Genomic DNA, 19,635 nt, shown 5'->3' with positions numbered 1-19,635 from the left:
TTTTTTAAAATTATAGACTGTGTGTTGGTGTAGCGGGGCCGAGCGGCCGCCCACTGACCCCAAAGGGGAGGAGTCCCTCCCTAAGCCCCACTAGGCTATATCACACAGCACTTACTTTGAAATAGAGCACCCTTCCCCCAACTTCCCTTACTCCTCATACAATGAAGTTACAGAAGTCAGAGTAAGAAGCCCATATTTTTGAATTTATTTCAAAAAAAGCAGGCTTGCTGTGTAGACATGCCTTATGTTATTTCAGAATAACTGATGTTATCCGAAATAACACTGCTGTGTAGACATGCCCTAACAAGGTTCAAAAAATAAGTAGTTACATTCATGGAGGATAGGTCCATCCATGACAATTAGCCAGGATGGGGAGGAATGATGATCCTAACCTGTGTTTGTCAGAAGCTGGGAATGGGCAACAGGGAGTGGATCACTTAAAGATTATCTGTTTTGTTCATTCCCTCAGGCACTTGACATTCGCCACTGTTGGAAAACAGGATACTGAGCTAGATGGAGCTTTGATCTGATGTAGTATGATCGTTCTTATGTAAGCGTTGTATTAAAATATGACAAGTTTGTTATAAACAATTAGAAATACACTATTCCTGATAAAAATGTGAATATACTGAAATACCAATACAGTGACCAGAATTTGCCATATTTAATCAACAATGTTAATGAATTGTGAAGTCAAACTGATTTTATGTATTTCATGCACGTATTCCAGTGTTCAGCTCTGTGAATTTTTACATTTTTACAGAGCCATATAAGAGCAGATAGGGCCAGGAGTCCTTTGTGTGTGGAATGGTTGTATCCAATCTTATGAGTGTTTTAACTTTCCTTTGCATATATTTCATTGTTAAAAACTTTTCATTTTACACTCACCGATGAATTTTCTTGTTATCATAAAGCCCTATTCTCTTCTGGAGTTCTGGGTTCCTGAATACAGCAAATGAGTTGTTAATCTCCAGCAACTGAAGTTCTGTCCCAACACACAGCTGCCCCCCTGCAAACACCCACAATTCTCACTCTACTAGAGGGTACTAGAGCTGATGAGTACATCTCAGAAAGTAGATGGCAGGGAGAGCATCCATGAGGTGAGCATCTTCCACTGGAGTAATGGATATTCTTTCCAGCTGTCTTCCTGGTGGAATTCCCAAGGAGTGCAATAGTGAAAACAATGCTTGTTCTCCTCGGGGAATGAATTAACTCTGGGGATCAGCTGCCTCTGGGGATCCCAGAGACTCAGACTGCACTCCACTTTTTCAGTGAATCAAGTCCTAGTCTTTACTCAGATTTTTAGCAACAACTACAAAATACAACCACATATATATTTTAAACTGGATGATATCATTACATGAACACTGCACGCTGGAGTGGGTATTAGTCTAGGGTGGGACAAGAGGAAAAGCACATGAATCTGAGAGCCTTGGTCAATGCTTAAGTAGAGATTACCTCAAAGCTTCACCTAATGTTTTCTATTTTGACCCAACAATTTACAGTGTACCTTTGGAAAACAGAATGGAATCCATTCACTCTCGCTGGCACAGAATTGGAGCAAGATGTGACTTCCTGAGCCAGGAAGGCCACTGAACAAGAAGGGGAAGTCAGTCCCAAGGGCAGACAGGAACTCCACCCTCTCCTTAGGGGTTTCTCCGAGGAGGGCAATTAAGTTGCAGCTGAAGCTCCACAGAAGTACCGTTGATCAAGGCTGCTGTGGGGTTCCCTGGCCATCCACCCTACTTCCCAATGCCATACTATTTTGTGGACTTCCAGAGAAAGAGGAAGTCCACCCACCTTGTACCACACAATATTTTTGTCCCAAAGCAGGATCTCTGTGGGATTCTGGTGGAATCACACAGATCCAAGTATCCTTTTAGTCCAGTAGATTGATGTAACAAGAGCCAACTTCTCTTCAAATTCTCTCTCCTCCCGCAGTGTGACAGTTTATTTACTGAAGAATACTAACGGTGTGGGGTAACAGAAATAACCGAATTACCTGAAAGTCAACCCTTATGGTCAAAAATATCCCAGTGCCAAACAGTAGTCTCAAGAGATGAAATATGTAAGGCAAAATTTTCAGAAGGGTGTCAACCTAGCCGTAGGCCTGCACAACATGCGGCCTGCAGGGGCTCACTGTGTGGCCTGTGACGACTACGGGTGGCGCGGCCTCGTCGGATCTGCCGGGCTGCCTGCGTGCAGTTTCGGTGCGAGGAGCTGGGGCACGAGCCAGAGGGCGGGACGCCGATAGACGCCAGGATGCTGGTGTGACGTGGCATTGTGATGTCACGGCTGGCGACCGCTGGATTCAAAAAGGCTCCTGCAGCCCTGCAAACTCGAAGGCAGAAGCCAGGTAGGGGAGGGGAAGGGGCTTGTGCTGAGGGGAGGGGGGCAGGTCAGGAGAAAGGGGAAGGCACCAAGGGGCAGGGTGCAGGAGAGACAAATGCCAGGGGGCCAAGTGGAGACAATGAGGAAAAGGGCAGAAGGGGAGGTGTCAGTGGGAGGGGGGAAAGGGTGATGCTGGGAGAGGTTAAGGTAAGGGCATTGGGAGCCGTATGTTGTGCAGACCTGATTTAATTGAAAAATTCTTAATAAAGTATCACCCCCCCCCCCCCCCCCCCCGCCCAACCTACCCTTGCAGCCTGCAGCTGTTTTCTTTGGAGTAATAGGAACCTCGGTGCTTTCCGAGTTGTGCAGGCCTGACCTAGCCATAAGAACTCTCTGTAATACAGTCTTATCTTACTGTAAGTCTGTAACTCACCTGTAAGTCTTATCTTACTGTAAAAAACTGAATATCATTAGGAGCATGAAAACACTGATATGGGCTTAAGTGTATTCCTATTAAGATATTAATAACTTGCAATTATTATATAGGCAACATACACTGTTAAAAATATTTCTGGTAAAGATCACATGATCATATTACTGACGGACAGCCCCATTCAGTGAAATTCGGAAGTCATATCTGTACTCAGACACTGAAAATTATATTAAATCTATCGTCTAAAAAAAATTATTGTGTTAATACCAATGTATGTGTATATTGTTATCTTTCTTTGCCATTGGCAAAAGATAAAATAACTTGTTTATTCAGTGGAATCTTATTGTTCATAATTTATAAAAACAATGTGACTATTCTAGTCAGCCTCACAGTTGACTATCGATCAGAGATAATGATAACCAGGTGATCTGAAAATATCTGAAAAGAACATATTTAGGGCCTGGTGCAAAACCCAATGAAGTCAGTGGAAAGATTCGCAAGTTCCTACTGAACAGAAAATTACTTTTATGGTCAAAATATAAGTGAGGTGGAGATGGACATAGGACACGAAAGTGTTGAGAGTCTCTGGGTTAGTATAAAAGGGATTAAAAACAAAGGTGATGTCATGCTAAGAGTCTACTACAGGCCACCTACCCAGGTGGAAGAAGTGGATGAGGCTTTTTTTAAACAACTAACAAAATCATCCACAGCCCAAGATTTGGTGGTGATGGGGGACTTCCAACTATCCAGATATATGTTGGAAAAATAACACAGCGGGGCACAGACTATCCAATAAGTTCTTGGATTGCATTGGAGACAACTTTTCATTTCAGAAGGTTGAAAAAGCTACCGGGGGAAGCTGTTCTAGTTTTGATCCTAACAAATAGAGAGGAACTAGTTGAGAATTTGAAAGTGGAAGGCAGATTGGGTGAAAGTGATCATGAAATCATAGAGTTCACAATTCTAAGGAAGGATAGAAGGGAGAACAGCAAAATAGAGACAATGGATTTCAGGAAGACGGATTTTGGTAAGCTCAGAGAGCTGATAGGTAAGGTCCCATGGGAATCAAGACTGAGGGGAAAAACAACTGAGGAGAGTTGGCAGTTTTTCAAAGGGACATTGTTAAGGGCCCAAAAGCAAGCTATTCCGATGTGTCAGAAAGATAGAAAATATGGCAAAAGACCACCGTGGCTTAACCACGAGATCTTGCATGATCTAAAACTAAAAAAGGAGTCTCATAAAAAATGGAAAGTAGGACAAATTACAAAGGATGAATATAGGCAAACAGCACAGGAATGCAGGGGCAAGATTAGAAAGGCAAAGGCACAGAATGAGCCCAAACTAGCTACGGGAATAAAGGGAAACAAGAAGACTTTCTAAATATATTAGAAGCAAGAGGAAGACCAAGGAGAGAGTCACTGGTCAATGAGGAGGGAGAAACAGTAACAGGAAACTTGGAAATGGCAGAGATGCTCAATGACTTCTTCATTTTGGTCTTCACCGAGAAATCTGAAGGAACGCCTAACATAGTGAATGCTAGTGGGAAGAGGGTAGGTTTAGAAAGTAAAATAAAAAAAGAACAAGTTAAAAATCACCTAGAAAAGTTAGATGCCTGCAAGTCACCAGGGCCTGATGAAATGCATCCTCAAAGAGCTGATAGAGGAGGTATCTGAGCCTCTAGCTATCATCTTTGGAAAATCATGGGAGACAGGAGAGATTGCAGAGGACTGGAAAAGGGCAAATATAGTGCCCATCTATAAAAAGAGAAATAAGAACAACCCAGGAAACTACAGACCAGTTAGTTTAACTTCTGTGCCAGGGAAGATAATGGAGCAAGTAATTAAGGAAATCATCTGTAAACACTTGGAAAGTGGCAAGGTGATAGGGAACAGCCAGCATGGATTTGTAAAGAACAAATCATGTCAAACCAATCTGATAGCTTTCTTTAATAGGATAACGAGTCTTGTGGATAAGGGAGAAGCGGTGGATGTGGTATACCTAGACTTTAGTAAGGCATTTGATACGGTCTCGCATGATATTCTTATCAATAAACTAGGTAAATACAACTTAGATGGGGCTACTATAAGGTGGGTGCATAGCTGGCTGGATAACCATACTCAGAGTATATCTACACTACCCCGCTAGTTCGAACTAGCGGGGTAATGTAGGCATACCGCACTTGCAAATGAAGCCCGGGATTTGAATTTCCCGGGCTTCATTTGCATAAGCGGGGAGCCGCCATTTTTAAAACCCCGCTGGTTCGAACACCCCGTGCAGCGCGGCTACACGGGGCTCGAACTAGGTAGTTCGGACTAGGCTTCCTATTCCGAACTACGGGTACACCTCTCGAGGTCCCTTCCAGTCCTAGTATTCTATGATTCTATGAAAATATAATATTAACAGGTCTTGTGTTAACAGGAGTGTTGTGAGCAAGACACGAGAAATCATTCTTTCATTCTACTTTGTACTGATTAGGCCTCAGTTGGAGTATTGTGTCCATTTCTGGGTACTACATTCCAAGAAATATGTGGAAAAATTGGAAAAGGTGCAGAGAAGAGCAACAAAAAGGATTAAAGATCTAGATGATCAGTGATGATCTAGACAGTGCTTTGTCCTGCCGTGAGGGCAGGGGACTGGACTTCATGATCTCTCAAGGTCCCTTCCAGATTCTATGATTTCATATTCTATGATTCTATGAAAATCACAAGCATGAGTTAATATTTTCCTTTGGGGCAATGGATATGTAACACAATCAGAATTCTTTCTATAACAGCAGATTCCAGATTATTTTCCTTAAAGAGCAAAAGATAAAGTTTGCGTGATACCACCTGTCAGAATATTCATCAAAGAAGGAGCATGAACATATTTATTTCCTTCTCTTCATCTTAGACTGTTGGACATTTGGATGGAAAACTGAAGAGAACCAAGTTTAAAGAAGGAAGGGTCCCCATTAGGACTATGCCATGTGGCAACACTAGTGAGACTTTCCTACATAAGAGCCATTAATGATATTTTTGTCATGTAAAAGTCTGTGGTGAAGTATCAGTATAATACCACTTAAACTGAGGGTTCTTATTTCTTGAAATGCTATACTCCAACCATCCACCATAACCAAAGCTGAGGCTTGTATGTTTGAACAACATACTGGTGCCACTGATAACTAATCCAACGGACAGCTGTATGCTCTTATCTCAAAGACTAACTTGTATTCTTCTGAAAGAACTAAACACTGCTTAGAAAGGGTGTCTCTTACTATAAACAATTACTCTACATTAGCATTTCCAGTATGTCAGTTAAGACTACTGAGAACTTGAAAACTCAGTGTAGTATCAGGGCTAGGGATGTTAAAATGCATGTAATTAAGTAATCATGTAATCATGCCTCCTTGGATGAGGTTTACCTGGGTGGTCGACAAATGCCTTTGATGTCGACACCCGCGCGTCCAGACTACAGCGCTGAGCCGACAAACAGCTGATCAGCTGTTTGTCGGCTCAGCGCGGCAGCCATGTAAATTTAAATGAAGCGGCGATTATTTAAATCGCCGCTTCATTTTCCTATGCCTGGTAGCCTCATCTACATGCCTCTGTCGCCAGAGGCATATAGTCTAGACGTAGCCTAAGTGCTTAAAGCCTGCACAAGCAAAGTGTTGAAGGGTGACAGTCATCTAATGGCCATAGAGTGGAAGGGCTGGATTTCTCTATCTTCTTGACTTCTATAGACTTTAGGTGCACAAAGAGCCTTGAAGTCAGAGTATATTTTACCCAGAAAACAGACATTACTGAAGATAGGTTGAAAAGTATTTTACATAATACATCTTTATGTATAGTTGGCTTGTGAGCTAAGGCTACTAAACAAATATGTAATATGGAAAGACTGGAAAAGTGTAAAAGAAATAGTTTAAATCTTGACTATACTGAATGTGGGGGCTGGTGTTTGGATATATATTAAGAAATCTTTTGACTGTCTAAGTTAGTAATAACAGTTTGGAAAGATTAATTTCATACAAACAGGGCCTTGATCCTGCAAACACAGAGGCTGCGTCTAGATTGGCATGATTTTCCGGAAATGCTTTTAACAGAAAAGTTTTCCGTTAAAAGCATTTTCGGAACAGAGAGTCTAGATTGGCACAGACGCTTTTCTGCAAAAGCACTTTTTGCGGAAAAGCGTCCGTGCCAATCTAAACGCACTTTTCCGCAAAAAAGACCCGATTGCCATTTTCATCATTGGGGCTTTTTTGCGGGGCTTTTGCCCGAACAGGAGCAGAATAGTATTTCTGCAAGAAGCACTGATTTCTTACAGTAGGAAGTCAGTGCTTTTGTGGAAATTCAAGCGGCCAGTGTAGACAGCTGGCAAGTTTTTCCGGAAATGCGGCTGATTTTCCGGAAAAACTGGCCAGTCTAGACACAGCCAGACAGTGTTTCCATGCACAATAGTGATCCCAGTGTAAGTGTTTGTATGATTGGGAGCAGGCCCTGATTCAGCAAAGCATTTTAGCTCCAGCTTAAGTGCTTTATAGAAACAAGGTTCTAACTAACGTTTAAAAGCCTGCAAGTACATTCTGCTTAACACCCTACATTCCCATCGTCACCAGGAGGCACTTGACACTTTTTTGTACTGGAGCCTCTTTGTAGAAGTGCAATAATATTTACTTACTGTTTCAATAATGTAGTCAAATATATTTTCCCATCAAGTAATTAAACAATCATTAACAAATACATTTTTAGTTATTCCACCAACTCTCTGGAGTTCTTCAAATAATTTCTTCATATTTTAATATTTAATATTTAATTATTTTAAAATCTTTTTAATTATTTGGGCAGCGAATGAAATTAATGGGTAGCAGATTTAAAACTAATAAAAGAAAGTTCTTCTTCACACAGCATGTAGTCAACCTGTGGAACTCCTTGCCAGAGGAGGCTGTGAAGGCTAGGACTATAACAGAGTTTAAAGAGAAGCTAGATAATTTCATGGAGGTTAGGTCCATAAAAGGCTATTAACCAGGGGATTGAAATGGTGTCCCTGGCCTCTGTTTGTCAGAGGCTGGAGAGGGATGGCAGGAGACAAATCGCTTGATCATTGTCTTCGGTCCACCCTCTCGGGCACCTGGTGCTGGCCACTGTTGGCAGACAGGCTACTGGGCTAGATAGACCTTTGGTCTGACCCAGTACGGCCGTTCTTATGTTCTCTAGAAATAATATAGGTTGTTAATTATATTTAGGTTATATGGGTTAGAAATGACTAGCTCGTCAGACTGACAGAATTTTATTTGACATTGATATGGTCCTATGTGTAAATGAAAGAGCCAATACAAAAAATAGTGCTCTCCCAGAATTTTTTTTTAATTTTTCTATAACTTTAAACTATTTTATGAGCTTTTTTGCTATGTTTTTACTTTCTGTATAAAAGTAATATTCGTGGCTGTCTTGCTTTTTCTTTTCTGTAATTTTCATTTTTTAATTCCTTCATTTATATTGGGATATTATTTCAATTATAACTTTATAAAGGTGAGAAAGAGCCACATGGAAGATCAGGTCTCAAGGCAACACATTCGAAGTTCTAAAGAAGCTGTAATTAAATAATAATTGTATGGATTAATCTTATATTACCGTACGGACTAAATATTTTTAATAACATCCCTGCTCTTACCTTACATAGGTATCGTAACAATGACAGTTATGATTGTCTCCCATTTTGAACAAAACACCACACAACCTCTTTCAGAAGCAGATCCCCAGCTAACATCAACCAGCCTAGCTCTACTCAGTAGAGACAAGCTGATTTACCCCAGCCAAAGAGCTAACGAAGCTCTCAATCCTGGACTGACTGAGCGCGACATGGGAATACACCTAAGCTGCTACAGAGATCAGTTCTGGAACAGAGCACAAGTCATGCATAAGGCAAGTGATGTGGGGTGTCATTATTTCTTAAATCTCAGTGCTCCACATATTCATAACCACAGCAAAGGTGCTGAAGTAATGTTCACTACATCAAGCAAAGACGGTAATTTCTATAACTGTAGATACAATATTAAAACACAAAACCCCTTAATAATGTCACAGTCTACATTCAGTGACATTGATGTCACACCAGCCAGTGAATCTACTCCAGAATTACTCCAGCATAAACAAAGTCGGAATCAGATCCATTGTCTGCTCTATGCAAAGATAGATTGTACCATATGTTTGGCATTCAGCTAACCAGCCTCCTGCAAGAGATTCCCTGAAGTAACAATCTGAATTTCACACATGTTTATCAAGACTTCTCCCCTTAATCGACACTGCTGTTTATCTGTCCTGACTAGAATATATGTTAGCATTTGGGAGCAGGCAAGGGAAAAATAACCTCTTCCCACAAACAAAGGAAGAGCGGAAGTTTTGAACCATTGTGATGTCCTGCATCAACCAGATATGATTAACTGTCAATTCATGTCATGAGGCTCCAAGGATGTGATGTGGTGAAATTCAACACAACTGCATACAACCTCAGTGCATGGTTGCCTACACTGAGACAGTCATGCCTGAATGCAGATCACTTCCCACTGATCTACCATTGTATGCTGTAAAATACTGGGAAAATAACTGAAGGGAAGAATTTCCCAATTTGGCAAGGGAAGAATTACTAGATTTAGGAATAAAAAAAAAAGAAAAGAAAAGGGTAATACAATTAATGAGGGGAATCCCTGTTGTGTTCATTTGAAGTGAGTCCATTATTAAATGGGATGTCTCAGATCTAGTCAAAACTACTGGATTAAAATCCTGGCCCCCTTGAGTTCAGCACTGTGCATGCATCCCCCCCCCCCCCCATATTAGGTGATTTCTTTTACCCAGAATCAGAAACGTTTTCTGAGAGAGCCCATAACCTGAGGTCTTTCCCTCTTTACAGTTGTGGCAGGGTAACCCCACTCCTGGGTCCCAGTATTTTGCTCAGTCCTTCATCAGGTAGTCTCTGTACTGCATCACTAGCCCTTGGATGGGTTTAGGTTCCGGTCCCTCAACCAGAGAGGGCATTGGAGCCAGCCTAGGCTGCCGAAACAGTCCTTTCCAGATCTCAGCTAGGCTCTCAGGCTGCCTGGAAAAGGTGGGCCTAAAGCCTCTCCACTCCCTTTGCTTGCATGCTCTCTAACACTCCACTTCCTCCCTCACCCTCCCTGCAAGGAAGGCTTCCTTTTAAAAGGCTCAAGGGCAGCCTTAGGTGCGATCAGCTGGCCCTGATTAATTAACAGCACCCCTATCTCCTTTGCTCCTGATTGACCAGGGCTCTTGCTGCCTTAGAGCTGCCTTTCTCTCTCTTAGTTGTAGTACGCCAGCCTGACCCTGTCACAGAGTATACAAGTGTGTTCTTCACATGCGAGCACATGCAGGGTTTGAGCACGTCTGTATCTGCTTTGCCTTTCACTGGCAACTTTTGCTTTCTTCCCCTTATTGGCTACATTTTAAGAGACTCAATTTGGTCTCTCAAAGTGGCAATGTCAACTTGAGTTTTTTAATTCTTAAAAATAACTGCACAGTGAAACAAATCAGTTTCCTGATGAACAGTATGGGCTGACATTTTTTTTAAACCAAGGAAAAAATAAAGGGGTTCTTTACACCTAATTTATATTATCAATGGTCTGAATCACATCATTACCAAACATGTTGGGTCCCATCTCTAGTCCCCATGCCCTCTCTTTTTGTGCACTCTTACCAGCTGCAACTGGTAAAAATCCTTGCTGAGCCTATGTCAGAGTGTACACCACGGCTACGTCTAAACTGCATGATTTTCCGGAAATGCTTTTAACGGAAAAGTTTTCCGTTAAAAGCATTTTCGGAACAGAGCGTCTAGATTGGCACGGACGCTTTTCCGCAAAAGCACTTTTTGCGGAAAAGCGTCCGTACCAATCTAGACGCACTTTTCCGCAAAAAAGCCCCGATCGCCATTTTCGTGATCGGGGCTTTTTGCGGAAAACAAATTTGAGCTGTCTACACTGGCCCTTTTGTGCAAAAGCTTTGCACAAAAGGGACTTTTGCCTGAACGGGAGCAGAATAGCATTTCTGCAAGAAGCACTGATTTCTTACAGTAGGAAGTCAGTGCTTTTGCGGAAATTCAAGCAGCCAGTGTAGACAGCTGACAAGTTTTTCCGGAAAAGCGGCTGATTTTCCAGAAAAACTGGCCAGTCTAGACACAGCCCAGGCATGCCCCAGTGAAAGTGACAGATGCACAAGCACACAAAATAAATAACCAGCAAACCCAAGGAAAATGTTCAGTCTCTTATTTGTAACAATACATACAGAACTGTCAGGGGTGTAATTTTCAAGCTACCATTGTTTCTTTAAAGTCTTTATGAAGTGGAGAGAAGGGGGCACTGGATCCAGATTTACATCAGTGCTCACACCAGGAGACCTCAGATGGGGAAGGCAGAGGAGCAAGAGCTACTTAGACTGGAACAGAAATTGCTGAGGAGCTACACAGTACCTGCTGGATATTGAGAGGTAAGTTGACTGGATTCTTCCTTAAAAGCGGGATGGCCCCAGACCTCAGGCTTCTCTGTGAGGTAAGAAGTCTAGCCAGCAATGGAACAGCCCTACAGCCTGATTCCTGAAAACCCCAGTCACTTCAGCATGGCCATATTCTTCTCAGTCCTTTTTAATAGAATATGTTCTGTGTGGGCTAGCCAAACTAATGTTCAGATATTAACATCTTAAAAATTATTCAAAGGGTATCATGACTCCTGTTTAAACAACTTCATCACAGCCAATCTTTGAAATTTCACTGCTTTGAGATCCGTGGATGAGAGAACAGTTATTTATCAATAAACTTTTATCTGAAAATAAAATAAAGTCTAAATAAATAAAATAGAGAAATAACACGGTATCAACACAGACAGACAGGTAAATAGACTCTCTCTCTCTCTCACAGTCATATACCACGGAAAAGAATTACACAATAAACATTGATTGATAGAGGAATCACATGATCCAGGCAAGGTAGTAGAGTGGTGCCTTAAACCTATTATTAAGATTAAATGTCACAGGAAGATCACTGGAGACCAATACAACATGGCTTACGGACTAAACAAATACTTTTGTAAAAATGTAGTGTATATATTTATCTGGGCACAGATGTAAGCAAGAACACATTAGCACACCAGACACAAAAGAGATCAATGAACATTTAAAGGCAAAACTTGTGAGTTGTAAGTACTGATATTATATAACTCCTTATTAATCGTTAGTGGCATTGTTTGTCTCCATTTCCACTCTTGCTTTCTCCATCCTAGCCATAGTTGCCTGGGCTGACAGCCACACCAGCCCCAGAGTAGCACAGATGTGGTTGGCTTCAGCTGCATCTCACCTTACAGCCTATAAAACTCAGTGCCACACTTTCCCTATCACTGCATGTCTCTTTGTGTGCATTTGCAACAGTGTCTTTCTCTACTAATAAACCACAAATCTGCAAAATGTGTGTTGCAAGAAGAAAACAAACCAGACTTCCAAAAATCTGTGGTAGACTCCAAGGTTTTAATATGAATTTTCACCAAAAATTACAGTGCCACTTCTCCCTACAAAAGCAGAGTTGGCTCATCTCCTTTTGGGAGGAAGAGCAGGCCACTCAGCTCAACAACAAACCTTGGTAGAATGTACAAACAGATTGGAAGGGCTCCACAAGTGATCTCAGCCAGTCTACATCCACTGGACATTGAGAACAAAGCAAGAATGCAAATGTTAGAGGCGACTAGAATGGCTTCTTGCAGCAATGACAACAATGTGCAGTAGAACAGCGAAAACCTTTCATCCTGAAACCCTGATACATGTACAGTTGCTTGGTTTTAGTTTAGTTACAGGCTTGGTCTAGCTTCATTAAAGGCCTGATTTTCAAAGGTCAGTTCTTTTTTGAACCTACAATTTTATGCCTACAAATCAGCATCAGTTCAGTTTTTCCACTGACAGACGGTCCAATCAGGTAGCTAAATGTCCACCCTGCTCTCATTTACTTCCATCAACAATCCCACCTGCAAACAGAGAAGCCGCGGTTCAAAGATCGTACCCTGAGCTTTGTGAATCTCTTAAGTGAAGTTGTGTCAGATTTCTGGTTTCAATAGACCAGATGAAACTATAGTTCTTTCAAGTGAGTTTTGCATTGAGCTTTTAAGTGCATGTAACCACAGAGGCTGAACACAAAGCCTAGAGGGTGTGAATCCTTGGAAAGGATAAGCAAAGAAAATACCTGCATGTCTCTCTCTAAACTGAAACAGATATGTAACACATAGGTTTCATCACACACCCCAACCTGCAAAATATAATGACAATTATAAATGCATTAATTGTAAGCAATACAGAGAAGGAAAGGCTCACTGCTAAACTCTCAGAGCTGCTTTTTGTTCAAGTAAAGGACAATTAATCTCTCATGTATGCCTATCACCTCAGATAAGACATATTTATAATGTTGCTGTCCCTTACTCAGTCTCCCCATACTGCATTTACCAAGTTGAGCGTAATCTTTTTTCTACCTTAGTTTTAATATTTAAATAGGTTCAGTATATCTAATATCTACTAGGTGTTGTAATACTGCCACAGATACTGTACTAGTTTCAGGGTTGTCCATGGCACAGAATGTAGCTAGCACCTCACAGAATTTGAAGGCACTTATGGATGCAAGTGAACTGCAATGAATACATATTTAAATAAATTACCTCATACAATGCAACCATGTGCTGTTAATACTGAGTTACACTAAAAGCTTCAGTTCTTTCAAAATTCATGAAAATATTCAGTAAGAAAAGTTACAGAGGCAAACTATGTTAAACAAAATCTTGGTAAACCATACTTACAAAGTAATGTTTTTACAGACTTGAGACTAAAACTGTGTCTTGTCACTCAAAGTGTCTAACTATAGCATATGGGTAAAGGTTTCAGTCTGCTATCTCCAGACTCATCTTATGGCCCTGGTTCAACACTATTAAACTGCTCTCTAGAGAAAAGAAGAGCTTATTGAAAATGGGTGCTGGGTGTTGTCTGGTCGGGGTATCAGTACAGCCTGTCTGGATGCACATAAACCCCTGGCATGGAAAAAATGGAATGCACTTTGGTGAACTACAGAGATTCACAAGAGCTGAAAAAGCACCAGTCTGAAGGTTAAAGCTGGATAGTCAGAATGGCATACTTGGCTGCTTATATAGCCAGGTGGTCTGGGCATATTGGCAAACAACTGGCAATCTGCCCAATACATATGGCTTAGATTGCTTTGCTCTTCCCAGGAAGCCTTCCTAGAAACTTGAGCAAGCATTCATTTTAGAGCAAAGTGCATCAAAGTATTAAACTCACGCTTTCCACCAACTTTACCTTCTTTTATTTTCAAGAAAGACATATTAAATTAAACTATTTCACTTTTTAAAAATTTACTTTTAAATATACTTTTAAATTTACTTTTCCTTCCCAAGCTTTTTTCCTTCTTGAGTTGGTCTGTCCTTTCTTTTTAAACTCCTGAAGTCCCAAACATGCTACCTTTTATTCGCAAAACTAAAATCGCTTCCAGGAATAAACCCCTGGCATGGAAGAAATGGAATGCACTTTGGTGATCTTTAGAGAGTCACAAAAAAGCAGCAGAGTCTGAAGGTTAAAGCTGGCTAGTCAGAATGGCATACTTGGCTGCAATTTGCAAGAAGATACCACTGCCCAATTCCTATTTCTATGAAGGATCCAAGCATGGATAGCTTCCCCAATTATCACCTCTAATACCGTTAGCTCACAGACATCTACCTTTCCCCACCTCTAATATCATTAACTCACAGACATTTACCTTACTCCCCCCCACAAACACCCCCTCTTCTGTTCTGAAATTTGTCCTTTTCATGTGTGTTCATTTTTTTAAATTGTATCCTTTGGTATATATGGTTGTGACTATTTTCTTCCACTATTTGATCTGAGGAAGTGGGTCTGGCCCACGAAAGCTCATCATCTAATAAACCATCTTGTTAGTCTTTAAAGTGCTACATAGTCCTGTATTTTGTCCAAGCACTGAGGTACACATTGACAAGTGTCTTCTGCCACTACCATCACATATGAGCTCCGGGTAAAGGTTCAGTCTTCATTACAATTTTCCTAGTTAGTGTAGTTTTAATAAGACACTTGTGTTTAAAAAAATATAATTTTATAAAAGTTCTATTGAAAATGAGATTTCAGAAATTTCACTTGAGTGATTCATTCACGCCAATGCACCCAGTCTGCACTAACATGCAAATTAGGGATGTAATAGTGCAGTCGATTAACCAATAAGCAAAAGCTTATAGGTTAATGCTATACACTGCACACATTTCCTTCCACCCCCACCAGTAAATTTTTTAGCAGGCTGGCCAGCAGCCCAGCTCAGTTCTGGTTTGCGACGAGTCCAGGACCTACCCCTGCTGCAGCTCTGCATTTAAAGCGTATTAGGAGCCATGCAAGCAGGCAGCCCAGCTCAGTTCTGGCTTGAACCGGGTCTAGGAGCTCAGACCTCCCCACTCTGCTGCTCTGTATGAGAGGCAGCAGCACTGGTTTTTAAACTGGCTCCCCTCGCAGACCAGCTCCTGACTAGCAATCCATGCCATAGACGCAGCAGCACAGAGTGGCAGGTCACTCGTTGTGAGTGGGGCCGAAGCACTCTGGCTTCCAACCCTCCCTCCCCTCTCCACTCCTGGGGACTAAAGAATAGTCGAGTAACTGATAAGAATTCATGAGGTTACTCGACTATTCAATTAACCGATATTTAACATCCCTAATGCAAATATCTGTTTACTCATTGGTGTTCAAGCACAGATGCCTATTCTACTCATGGTGTAAATACTTCATTAAACATTCACAACAGTTTTTGGAGAAGCACTAAAGTACATGTTTATTTTTAAGCATGTGCTTACGTCTCATTGGTCTATGAACAAAAGTAACTTGCAGTCAAATTGAAGTCAGCAGGCCTAAAACATGTATTTAAAGTTAGGCATATGATCAAGGGCTTTGCTGAACTTGGGTCTCAAACAGTAAAAGCCACTTTGGACATAAAGAAACATCATCCTCAATTATAAAAACAGCATGAATTCTGACTATAGCTTGTTTGTCCTTTTTCCAATAAAAATGCTTTTTGTGTCAAAAACAAGACACTGAAATATGTAAACAGTGATCTAATCTAAATCATAAAATTAATTTTACTTTGATGGATTTTAACCATGGTTTCTCAAAATTAAAATACTGTTCTAAAAAGGGAGCAAGCTTTACGCAGTTGCATCTGGTTGATTGTGTTGCTATTCTGGGGTTTTTTTTTTTTTTTTTAAGAGGTCCATGCAATCTTGGAAAATATTACCCTAATTTAATCTTTTTAATCTTAACATTTTTCTATAGCATCCATCAGTGTAGTATCTAAAATGATATTTTAATGTTTTCATTCAACAGGATGTCTTATTAAGAAACCTTTGACAGGCAAATGTGTGGTCTAATAGTGTTACCATGGTCTAGTGATCTGAGCCTTATGCTATTAATCTGTAAGAGAATGAATGATTTTATAGCTAAAGCATTAGAATAGGACTCTGGAGATTTGGGTTTAAATTGACAATTTGACACAGACTTTATATGTGACCTTGGGTAAATCACTTAATCTCTCTGTGTCTTTGTTCTGTAAAATGGGCTAATAATACTTTGTGTTTCCTGTTCTTTGACCAGCTTGTCTGTTGATATTATAACATTTTCAAGGCAGGAAATATCTCTTACTGTGTATTTTTCCAGCACCAACTCACAATGCATCTCTGATCTCAGGGCCCCGCCCCCAGGGGCTATTATAACAGCAATAATGTATATTACTATTAACCTCTCTGCCTCAATTTCTCTAACTGCAGTGTGGCAATGCTTGCCTGTCAGACATGGATTTTGTGAGGATTAATTAATTAGTTAGTATTTGTAAAAGAACCTTGAAAATGAAAAGTGCTATATAAATGCCAGTTATTTATTATTATTATTATCAGCATTCAAGAGTAAGAATTAGGGGGAGAAAAGTGACTTTCCAAAAAACCTGCATGCTGGGGGACAGCATGAGATGACCTTTGTGACCTCCTTTCCTTCATCTCCTCATCCTCTTCCTCACTGGCAGGAGAATCACTTAGAGTTTTATTAGAACATCCTCACGCCAAGTTGGATAAGCTCCAGATAACTCTGTCCTCTTCCAAGGGCAACATATGAAGTACTCTCAGCAAACTAGCATGGCTTATGGATGAAAGGAAGGAGGTGGAATAAACAGATCAGGGATTGTGATTTGTAATATACACTATTAGCCAAGTCCTTCAATAGATGGAGAATTAAGAACTTTACCTTGGTAGAGTGGATTGCAGACTATGAAGAATCAAGTGAAGTACAACACTTTGAGTATTGCGTTTTTCTGCTGAGAAACAAGGTGCCTATACCACAGTATTCTGAAATAAAATCTTAGTATGACTCCTCAATATTAACATGGAGGACAAATCTCTTTATGCATCTTTATCATAAAGGTAAAAAGGATCAGTGGAATGGATGAACCATGGATACTCCAATGTGCTTTCAGTTAATACAAAATAGATGTTAAATAGCGATTAGTAAGCTAATTGAGTAGTCGATGGAATTTTCATCGACTATTCGATTAGTGGAGAAGTCGTTCGCTGCCCCTCTGCTTTTTAAATGTTGTAAGAACCTAGTGGCTAGTCGCTTACGTCCCTAGTCCAAACCTAACCCTAAATTTGATCACACCCAAACTTTGAGAATTTTAAAAATCTGAATTCAGGAATTTGCAAACAATCCCTGGAACAGAACCTCACTGAAGTCAATGGGATATACCATATACATCAGCAAAGGGTACAACTGTCTATCTTCAGAGTGGGTCAAATCAAATGTCTCAGTCCTAACAGTGCTGAGTTTTGGGTTTTTTGAAATCTGGATCTGCATTTGAATTTTGCATCTTGAACCCACAGGAGAGCAAGAGTGAGACTGCCGAGCTTTGCAAGGGAAAAATCAAGCAGCTATTTTTTGATTATCTAAGAAGTGAAAAGAGTTACCTGCTTCTAGATGTCAACACTAGTTAAGTGGTGAAACTCAGCAATTTGGCTTGATTTTGTTTGTTTGTTTTTCGTTTGAGGGGGGAGGGAGAATTGTTTTAAATGAAAACTCAATGGGACATTCTAGGTGCAAATGCCACACAAGTGAAAGTGGAGGAAAAGATTTGCATGAGATAGTTCAAACCAAAACCATAACACTGCAAAGAATTTAGGGTTTTTGCTAAAGAAAACTGATATAGCCAGTCATATCCTACCAAACTGAGGGTTGGTAACTGACACACGATATTTTCCGAGATATTATATGGAAAATTCTAAGACTAGCAGTCACTAAGAGGACCTAGGCAGTGAAGATTCACATGAGCCATTCTTGCTAGCAACTGTAGAAATGTCTTGCAAACAGTCTCTCCCCTTAATGTATCCGTTTGTGCCTAAGAAATTTGTGCCTAAGAATATGGAGCCTGATCACCCCGAACTCCCAGTGAACTCAAAGGAAACTGACAGAGCCCAAACCCTGGAAGGAGCTACTCAGTTTCTAACAGCAGCTCAATCTGTGTACATTTAATGTTGTTGGCAGTTCGGTCATATAGTTGTATCAATGTTCACTTCTGACTTGTGGTAGAGCAGCTGTTTCCATTAGAATGTAATGTGGATAACAAATTTCACCTTCTCTGGAGTTGCAAGTGTACGCCTTGGACTGTAAAACATTTTTGCTGTTAACCATTGAGCTTTGTCTTTGTTTCTCTTTGGGCTCTATAAGCTCCCCTACTTATGCCACAATGCAGCAACACTAAACTTACACTCAGTTTTACTAGCATCATCAGAACGACTCAAGGAAGTAAAGTTAAGCATGTCCATGTTTGCAGAATTGGGGCTTTGAAGACTATGGTGAATTGCACTTCATCCTTTCTCACAACACTCATGGTGTTCAATTTCTCCATGTACTGTGAGCCAGAAGAGTTATACCAATTAATACCAACTGAGTACCTCACCCTATGTTTTCAAAAGGTTTACTATATATAGAACTTTGTAAAAAAAATAAAAAAGATATTTTTAAAATGTTCTAAAATAAACAAAATCTAGTTCAGTAAACACAGAGATTTAAAACATATGGATCCAATGATTGTTACTGTAAACACACAACACAATTTTAATGGAATGTTCAGAACAAAAACTTTTTAAAGATATATTTTGTTTTAAATTCTGAAGTTATTTATTATAAGTATTTTTCTCAAGGAAAAAAGTCACACATTTATATAGCCATTAGCAGTATGTTTCATTTTTATCCTTTGTGTAAAAGTGCACTTGAAAAAGTATATTTACAAAGGAAATACCAAGCCTGGAATTATTTACACGCCATCACAGAGATGACAAATTAATGCACAGTTGTGTGTGTATATATTTCATATGCACAAAATAAAGGCCCAGTTCCTCCAGCTCTTACTCACACAAGCTGTCACATTGGATTCACTAACATTTCTCATGGGAGTAATTAAGGAGAGCAGGATTTGGCCAAATGTTCTCATATCACAGCACTGTTTGCTAAAATTGGGCTTTTTCCTAAAAAGTAAATTTTAAAAGCCTTTAAACACACTTATTTAAAGCCAGTACCTACAGGCAGTGGAAGCTGCAAGTTTTCATTTCCTATCAGGGTTGAGCTTCAAATGTTTTAGGGGCTGCTCCAGCACCTACTGAAATCAATGGAGGTTTGACCATTGACTGTTAAAAGCAGGGAGCTCATCTACCTTTTCCTCTGAAATGGAACAGTGTTCAGGAGGCCAAGGTTTGAGGCTTTTGGTAACATTCCCAAACATATGGGAAATCATGGCTTTATAAAGCTGCACTTAACAGATGT

General features: G+C 40.3%; 1 protein-coding gene across 11 annotated transcripts in view; it reads right to left on the bottom strand.

Moving 5' to 3' along the window:
• The window catches only part of NFIA (nuclear factor I A), a 502,507-nt gene that overhangs the window by 201,700 nt on the left and 281,172 nt on the right, over nucleotides 1-19,635 (bottom strand). The gene's annotated exons all lie outside the window — the stretch shown is intronic.

The sequence above is a fragment of the Pelodiscus sinensis genome, chromosome 9 (genome assembly GCF_052426305.1).
Source record: "Pelodiscus sinensis isolate ZL-2025 chromosome 9, ASM5242630v1, whole genome shotgun sequence".
Classification (NCBI taxonomy): Eukaryota; Metazoa; Chordata; order Testudines; family Trionychidae; genus Pelodiscus; species Pelodiscus sinensis.
Note: the sequence above shows the minus strand (reverse complement) of the source record. Positions and strands in the feature narration are given on the sequence as shown.